A 9900-nucleotide genomic window follows, 5' to 3' on the forward strand; every position below is an offset into this window, starting at 1 on the left:
GAAGGTGTGTGGCCATTTCAGGTGTTCCTACACAGCCATGGCGCACTTTGCAGATATCCAGCGGCGAAACAACATGCCAGTGAGGCGCTTGATTTGCGACATCCCGACACGTTGGGATTCAACACTCCTAATGTTCGACCGCCTGCTCCAACAAGAAAAAGCCGTTAATGAATATTTGTATGACCGGGGTGCTAGGACAGCCTCTGGGGAGCTGGGAATTTTTTTGCCACGTTACTGGACGCTCATGCGCAATGCCTGTAGGCTTATGCATCCTTTTGAGGAGGTGACAAACCTAGTCAGTCGCACCGAAGGCACCATCAGCGACATCATACCATTTGTTTTCTTCCTGGAGCGTGCCCTGCGAAGAGTGCTGGATAAGGCCGTAGATGAGCGTGAAGAGGAAAAGTTGTGGTTACCATCACCACCAGAAACAGCCTTATCAGCATCGATTGCTGGACCTGCGACAACGCTGGAAGAGGATTGTGAGGAAGAGGAGTCAGAGGAGGAATGTGGCTTTGAGGAGGAGGAGGAAGACCAACCACAACAGGCATCCCAGGGTGCTCGTTGTCACCTATCTGGTACCCGTGGTGTTGTACGTGGCTGGGGGAAGAACATACCTTCATTGAGATCACTGAGGAGGAGGAACGGGAAATGAGTAGCTCAGCATCTAACCTTGTGCAAATGGGGTCTTTCATGCTGTCGTGCCTGTTGAGGGATCCTCGCATAAAAAGGATGAAGGAGAACGACCTGTACTGGGTGTCCACGCTACTAAACCCCTGGTATAAGCAGAAAGTGGCTGAAATGTTACCAAATTACAAGTAATGTTACCAAATGTTACCAAATTATTAAGTCGGAAAGGATGCAGCATTTGCAAAATAAATTAAAAAGTATGCTTTACACAGCGTATAAGGGTGATGTCACAGCACAACGGGAATCTAACAGGGGAAGAGGTGAAAGTCATCCTCCTCTTCCCACGACCACGCCGGCATGGACAGGACGCTTTAAAGACGTGTTGTTGATGGAGGACATGCGGACCTTTTTAAGTCCTACGCATCGCCACAGCCCTTCGGGATCCACCCACAGAGAATGACTCGACCGAGAGGTAGCAGACTACCTCACCTTTACTGCAGTTATCGACACTCTGAGGAGCGATGAACCCCTTGACTACTGGGTGTGCAGGCTTGACCTGTGGCCTGAGCTATCCCAATTTGCGATAGAACCTCTGGCCTGCCCCGCTTCAAGTGCCCTGTCAGAAAGGACATTCAGTGCAGCAGGAGGTATTGTCACTGAGAAGAGAAGTCGCCTAGGTCAAAAAAGTCTAGATAACCTCACCTTTATTAAGATGAATAAGGGATGGATCCCGAAGGGACTGACAGTGGGCGATACATTCGACTAAAAAAGGCCTGATGAGATGAGCTGCCTTGGGCTAAAAATGGTGACCCTATGTAGGAGGAACAGTCCCTATTCTGTTCTGTGTCAGTGTGTATCGGGGTCCCTGAGGACAGGTGTCAATCTATATCTGCCAAGTGACCCTATGTAGGGGGAACAGTCCCTATTCTGCTCTGTTTCAGTGTGTATCAGGGTCCCTGAGGACAGGTGTCAATCCATATCTGCCAAGTTACCCTATGTAGGAGGAACAGTCCCTATTCTGCTCTGTGTCAGTGTGTATCAGAGATCATTAGGATAGGTGTCAATCCATATCTGCCAAGTGACCCTATGTAGGGGGAACAGTCCCTATTCTGCTCTGTGTCAGTGTGTATCAGGGATCCTTAGGATAGGTGTCAATCCATATCTGCCAAGTGACCCTATGTAGGGGGAACAATCCCTATTCTGCTTTGTGTCAGTGTGTATCAGTGTCCCTGAGGACAGGTGTCAATCCATATCTGCCAAGTGACCCTATGTAGGGGGAACAGTCCCTATTCTGCTCTGTGTCAGTGTGTATCAGGGATGTTTAGGATAGGTGTCAATCCATATCTGCCAAGTGACCCTATGTAGGGGGAACAGTCCCTATTATGCTCTGTGTCAGTGTGTATCAGGGTCCCTGAGGACAGGTGTCAATCCATATCTGCCAAGTGACCCTATGTAGGGGGAACAGTCCCTATTCTGCTCTGTGTCAGTGTGTATCAGGGATGTTTAGGATAGGTGTCAATCCATATCTGCCAAGTGACCCTATGTAGGGGGAACAGTCCCTATTCTGCTCTGTGTCAGTGTGTATCAGGGTCCCTGAGGACAGGTGTCAATCCATATCTGCCAAGTGACCCTATGTAGGGGGAACAGTCTCTATTCTGCTCTGTGTCAGTGTGTATCAGGGATCCTTAGGATAGGTGTCAATCCATATCTGCCAAGTGACCCTATGTAGGGGGAACAGTCCCTATTCTGCTCTGTGTCAGTGTGTATCAGGGGCTCTGAGGACTGGTGTCAATCCATATGTCAAGGTGTCAATATGTCATTTGTCAGGTGTTAATCCATATCCATTGTGATTTAGGAATGTTAGGTGATTTATGCCCTTTATGGATTAAAACCAGACTCTGCATCAACTGTGTAATTTTCCATGGGAGTTTTGCCATGGATCCCCCTCTGGCATGCCACAGTCCAGGTGTTAGTCCCCTTGAAACAACTTTTCCATCACTATTGTGGCCAGAAAGAGTCCCTGTGGGTTTTAAAATTCGCCTGCCCGTTGAAGTCTATGGCGGTTCGCCTGGTTCGCCGGTTCGCGAACGTTTGCGGAAGTTCGCGTTCGCCGTTCGCGAACCGAAAATTTCGTGTTCGCGACATCACTATTTCTCAGTCTTATACATAAAATCTAATGATAACAAAAATCCATCTAAAATAGCTTAGAAGGTTTTATTTGCAGGCACGGACCATTATACTATGCAATATTGCAAGGCTCTCTTGCTACATGGAGCATTTGGTAACTGTTGTACAATGAATCTGTTGCTATTATTATTTCTGCTATAGCCACAACATATTTACAGTTTTTCACTGGGGATATAAAAAAAGCAAACAAGTGAAATGACATTAAAAGCAAAAATCAACAACAGAGAGGGACCTGCTCATAACGTCTTACTATCAATAGCAGTTGGCTAAGAGGAACACTAGAGGATGAAAAACGTGCCCTGGGGGGATTAGCAGACATGACTCATTTATGGAGTTAAATGTATATGTATGTTTCATCAAACAAATTGGTATTATAATCCTAGAGAAAAAAAATGTTGTGTTATTGTATTTTTTTTAAATCTAGACCAACCACAGAAATATGACAATATTTTTAGGCCTAGTTCTACTATAAGGTGAAGTAGTCAATTGCTTTGAGCACCAGTCCACAGAAGTCTCCACGACTTGGTTGGGAGATCAAAAGTTCTCCCTGAACGGGTCAAGCCCTCTTTGCTTTTGTGATGCATTTGTGGTCAGCACCTCTAGCTATTTTAGATGTCTGTCAGAGTTAATGATGATCTTTCTATAGTTGTGGTTCCAAACAAAGTTTATTTCACATGTAAGGTCAAAGCCAAACTGGAATCATAGCTGACTTATTTTTACTTTGACTTTAAAATTCACTGTGAATTCACTTTGAATTTTCACCAGATTGATTACCCTTGACTATGTTATCGATTACATAGATGATTATTACTTTATGACAATGCTTTTTACATACTAGGATACAATTGTTTTATCATTTTACATATTAGGATACATTGTTTTATCTTTCGAAGAGAGAAAAATGTTCAATAGCTGCTTACAAAAAGTAATCTGTGCTCTTAAAATGTTACATTGCATACTGAGAAGACTCTAAATATGCATGCTAAATTTGTCTACCAACACACTTCTCATCTGCATGCTAAAATCCTATTCATTTGCATTGTAAATGTTCACAAAACTGCTTTTGGAAGGATTTGCTTTCTGAATCAATATCAGTGTTCCAAGGCCAGAATGACTCCTATGACTCAGAGTTGCAAAAGTGCCACTTACATTCCATGGAGACTGATAGATGTGCTGTTCAATTAACCTAGAAATCACTTTGGAATTATTCACGAAATACCACACTGTTGTGAATTTAAAACTGGACTGTTGAATGCATGCAAAAATTCCAGGTTTGGAAAAATATAGGGAACACAAAGGGCTGGATTTTTTTTTTTTTTAGCAGAGTTAGGATATACAATGCTTACTGAATAACAATCCCTCCATTGGCATGGCATCGATGGTTAAATTACTATTCAATAAGGAGAGTAAACCCTTGCTTTGCTAAGAGAATCAACACCATATTCACAACCTACATTTTACAATCAACAAGAACATGTATATAACATTAAAGGGAAACGATAGTCATCAGAGCAACTAAAGCTTAATGTAGTTGTTATGGTATCCACTGCCTCTCCCTGCAGGCTTTTTAATGTAAACACTGCCATTTCAAGGAACACCTCTAATTGCAGTCACTCAGACGGTCACTGTCTGTCAGTTCAAATTGGAATAAAGGTCCAAATAATAAAGGAAAACATACCTTTAATACTTACATAAAGCGACATGCTAAGCACCATAACCACTATAGTTCCCTGTAGGGGTTTAGGTGCAATGGTGCCAGCAATGCCCTGCCCCCCCACGCCTATTACAAGTGGTCTAACTTTTAACAAAAAACAACCTTTCTTACCTTGGGCCCCATGGGCCCCACTCCCTGCCTCCACTACCTAGTACAGGAAACTCCTACTTAGGAACTAGGTGGATAGCAGCATCCTGTTCACCCAGGTAAGAAGTCAAATGAGGAAGGGGGGCTCTAGGGCACTCTTGGTATGATAACCGTAACCGATGCATAGAGTGTTCATTTAATAAAATATAACATATGGCGTAGCAAGTATTAGCAGTGAGGATAAATTACATATTACAGATGTATGTAATTTAGATCTTACGAGATGTATATGACTGACTACCACTGTTGAATACAGCTGATAGGCTGAGGACTACAGTGTATTTTTGCAGATGCTGTATATTGACTGTATCTATGACTGCCCAGCAGAGACTGCACATTCCCATTATTAAATGTCCTAATACAGCATTTTTTCCCTTAGGAATCTCATTTTATCTTCTGCAAAATTTCAGGCAGTAAGTGATTGAGGAAACACAGTCACTCAATGGTTTCCCATTCGATCCTATGTGGAAATTATTAAACACGTAAATCCGTATTAAAATCACATGCAAACATGCTCATTAATTGCTTAAATAAATAAAATGAATTATAACTGGAATGCTAAATTGTTTTCTATTTATACCTATATAAATAAAGCTAGACTGTTCAGTAAACTAAAAGCATGAAGTATCCCTTTAAGAATGAAGGCTGTTTAAAAGTTGAGGTTATGTTCTAAGCTCAACACAATTTCCAAGCAGCAAAATTCAGGGAACATCGTGGAATTTACAAAAAAACTGCCACCAAGTGTTCATTAAGGGGATCTCTGATACAAAATTGGTATTTATCCCAGAATGTGCTAATGTGTTTCTGGGCAATTTTGGAAAATTATGTCATAAAATATAAAACAAACAAGTGATGTCACAGACCTATAGAAAGACTACCATGTTATTATGCATGACAGACATTGGCTCATGATAAAAACTAATTTGGCAAAGGCAAATTGTGGTTTACAACAGAAACACCATGGATTCCACTGAAGGATTTGTGATAAATTCTCAAGAGAGGACGCATGGATCTGCACAAATCCAGAAACAGGCAGATATGCACACAATGACAAACACCCATATACATTTAGGCATGCCATTTCTACAATGACACTTAAATTGATGTTCTACGTCCTGCCCCTTTCTTCAGTATGTGTAGCAAGCATATTCAGTAGAGACCATGGCAATTTTTTAAACAGCTCAGTTGCAGTCGTTTGGGGAAATAGTGGGGGAGACACCTCTATTGTCTTCTGCTGCCAGCCACACATAAAATCACCTAGTTACTCATGGGGAGACCCTCGCATCCACTACTTACAAGTACATGTGTATAAATAAAGATTTATCGCACTCCAACAATAAAACATTGATCATGAATTTGCTGCTCACAGAACCGCTGATTGCAGAACAGAAGAGGAAAAGATATGTCCCTTCTTGCCCAACCTTGTTAAACCAAACAATGATGAATACTGTATTTCAAAAGTTTATAGCCGAACAGAGAGCACGTGAAACGTGAAAGAAAGAATTAAAAGTATTAAAAATTTTAATACTGCTTTGGTATCGTAAATTGCAAGTGCAAAGATTCACATATAACATTACAACGTTATTTACAGCATAATGAGATAACCTGACGAAATATATTATAAGTATGACTAACACACTTGGTCGCTGTTACTATTTGCTATCAATAACAAATGACATGGTCTCACTCGCCATGTAAATGCCTCGTTATTCGAAAACAATACAAGTGTCCTACCTCAATCTTGACACAGGGATAATGAAATTGTAAAACCCTTTAAAATTAGAACCGGTTGAGTTTGTTAAGGTAAATGTAAAACCACACAGCTGTAAGAAATTATATTCTGCTATGCTTAGTTCAAGTTTAACCCCTTAGTTTGCAATGTAATATTTAATATTTTGTCACTGGTTAAAGGTAAGAATGCTCCACACCCCCCGAACTGTACTGAGAAATTTAGCCCAAGTTATATTCACATGGTTTAAATAAGGCTTCCCCAAACTCCGTCCCTCCAGATGTTGCTGAACTACAACTCCCATGATTCTCAGCCTATCTATTTCATTCATAGAATCATGGGAGTTGTAGTTCAGCAACATCTGGAGGGCCAGAGTTTGGGGAAGCCTGGTTTAAATGAACACATACATGATTTATTCTTTTACAAAATGTTCTCTGTAGATATCTAATATGCTTCCTTTCTCCAAAAAAAAGATTATTCCTAGGCAGAAATTGTGTGGTTGGCCCCTACCAGGAGTTGCGTAGCAGAAACATTGATAACCGTGTATTATAGTTATTAGCCTTATAGCAATTGGATTATCTCCGAAAAAATCTCCAGTAGAGGAAGATCATTTGCTGTTAATCCTATTACATTGGACACTGTCATATTTTTGTTTATCTTTTTCACTACGCTTGGAAAATGAGGCTCCGAACAGCAATACTGTGTTGTAGCTATCTTAGGAAGTAATTGACAAGGACAAGGCTTCAGCTCAGTATACTGAAACATGCAATTTCAAGGATATAGAAATGCTTTCTGGGATTTGTTATGAGACTTGCGGACAACTAAGGATCATATACAATATCTACATTGTAATCAATAACTTCAAGCAGAGACATCACGAACTGACCTCAAAATCTTCTGCTGGCAACCAGTGTGATCCAGATATCATACTTATATTATTACGTGCCTCTACATGTTGTATTTACTTTTAGTGTGGAATGTCCAAGTCAAAGAAACTTATCAGATTTTAAAAACAAAAATATGGATAAAAGCACTTCAGTAGTTATCACCATTGTTCTGTACAAAATCAGCAAGAAATCCCATATAAATATGCTTAGTTTGTTCAAATATTCTTAATTTTTTATTTGGGGTCCCTGTTTAAAACCCTGTTCTATATGACAAGACAGTGTGATCCTGAAAAAGAAAAAAAATATATAAAAGTCTGGGGGGGTTTTAAGTTAAGGGGTGTTGACCGTATCAGTAAAAAACATTTAATAAAAGTCACATGTGGAAAAACAAAGTACTAAAAAAATTTAACTTAGAGTGAGATATCGTAATGCTGACAAATGTGTGTTTCACAGCGATAACAATTAGATTCTAAAAATTGAATCCAAATGTACCAACTTGTAGAGTCATACTGCAGGAGACTGCTCACCAGTCATAAAGCAACTGTTTATATTCCTGTCTGTTGAAGCAGCTAAAAAGGTCAAACCTCTAACTAGGCTGCACAAAACACTAAACTGCAAAGGACTTTTTATCCTGGTCCCCTGCTGGTGATCAAGAACTGAGGATGTCACTTTCCTCAAAGTAAATAGAACACAAAAATCAATTTAGGGAGATTGAGGAAGACAAAGCAATTGCTATTTTGGGACAAAGTGCTAAATGTATAGTGCATTCTATTGATTTCCATGGCAACAGCTTCTTCTTTAGCACTCTGCCCCAGAATAGAACCTTTTTTTCTGTCTTGATAAACTAGCCTCTCAATAAAATGAGCATATGGCTTATCTGCTACAAACAAATTGGGATGAATCTTGCCATCCCAAATATTTTACCCTCCTCTGCCAGAGTAAGTAAAGCCTTATTATATTCACCCCTCTGAGCAGTAGTCATTATTATTATTTTATTATTTTTTTAGGTATGAGTCTTAGTGTCACTGTGACAATGTCAGGGGCATAGATCACACAGCACTGCCAGACTGCCTTGAACTGGTGTTTCTGGCTATTGCTCAGCACAGCCAACAGTACCAGATGCTCTAAAATCAACGAGCACTACAGAAAATCGCAGTGCAGTCAGAGATGTAATGATTCCAGCATTTGATCTGTCATATTCTTGGGAAGTGCTGACATAAGCTCTTATCACTTTAGCCACTTAGAATGTCACCAACTGGAAGGCATCGGTCGATTGTTACCTGCATGGTAATGTGGCTTCATACATAACTTGGTGAGAGGCATCATTTGCGAAGTGCTCATGCAAAATGATGTATAACAAATTGCAATTGGAATTGCAAGCAACATTACTATACTGCTAACTCTATTGTAACTCTCCACTCTCTCCCTACTGGATTTAATGAGATGTAAATAGGGTTATTATGCATATGTCCATCACTAGGGAGATATGATATGCATGAGAGAAATAGATATATTTATTATTTGTATTTATTTTTTTGGATGATTGAAAATCTGTTCTCTTTGTACCTTAAAGTGTTAAAAGTGAAATGTTATTTTTTTTTCTAGATCAAATATCTAAGAAGCCTTTACATACACACCTACTCATATACATATTTTAAATATATTGTTTAAAAAAAACAAAAAAAAAACACTATATTTTCCCAATAAACCTTTCAACCTCCAAAGTGTATTTTTCTCAATATGGAAACTTTTCTTAAAAGGCAGGATACACTGTGCTTTTTTTTTGTTTTTTTGTTTGTTTGTTTTTTAAATCTCACACCTGCCCTAAGTTAAAGCAATACATGGTCTCTAGATCAGGGTCATACTGAAAATTAAAAAAAAGTCACCCTACCATTGCAGTGAGGCTGCAGAGAAGACTCCCCAATTCATGTTACCACTTTCTAAGCACTTCTCTCATCCTTAGCTGGATCTCAGGGGTAAACAAGTCCAGGAATGAGGGTATCCTTTTCTATTCAGTCTAAGAAGAACAATATCCCGTCAGTTCTAGAATCTTCACATTTCTTTCTTGTAAGTCCCAAAATCCCAGAGATCAGAGATCACAGAGATAGACTTGTCCTTCTCCTCTGCTGCTGTGCCTTGACTGTCTTTTTATGGTATGGAAGTTAATCCAGCTCTCACTTTGAAAAGACAAGTTGAGATACCTGGACGCTGGAGAGAAGCTGCTTTGCTCAGTGAAGCACTTTCTAACACACACAGATTTTCCCTTTTGCAGCTCAGCTCTGCCTTGTGTACACATTCATTCAGACAAGCAGCCAATAGGGAGCAGGCACTACATGTCTGCTACCTCTAGCGCAACCTGTCTATCAGAGCTCCTACTGGCTGCTCCATTAAGGGAATTAGGGCCAGTGCATCACTTACACTGACGGCATGAAGCTTAATAAACATTATTTTACTCACTCTGCAACAGGCTTCTTCTGAATTAAATATGCAAACCTCATTTACAAGAAAAAATAAAGTGTATATATATATATTTTTTAAGGGATTTTATTTTGGCAAATATGATGGGATAATTGGGTAATAAATCAGTGTATGGAGGTTAACCAATT

The 9900-nt window shown here is 39.9% G+C and overlaps 1 protein-coding gene across 1 annotated transcript in view; it reads right to left on the minus strand.

Moving 5' to 3' along the window:
- HTR4 (5-hydroxytryptamine receptor 4) overlaps positions 1 to 9447 on the minus strand; it is a 495782-nt gene extending 486335 nt beyond the window's left edge. The window contains exon 1 of the mRNA XM_063445224.1: positions 9186 to 9447. The gene's annotated coding sequence lies outside the window, so the exon portion shown is untranslated. The remainder of the gene's footprint in view (positions 1 to 9185) is intronic.
- Between the last annotated feature and the right edge of the window lie 453 nt (positions 9448 to 9900).

The sequence above is a fragment of the Pelobates fuscus genome, chromosome 3 (genome assembly GCF_036172605.1).
Source record: "Pelobates fuscus isolate aPelFus1 chromosome 3, aPelFus1.pri, whole genome shotgun sequence".
Lineage (NCBI taxonomy): Eukaryota > Metazoa > Chordata > Amphibia > Anura > Pelobatidae > Pelobates > Pelobates fuscus.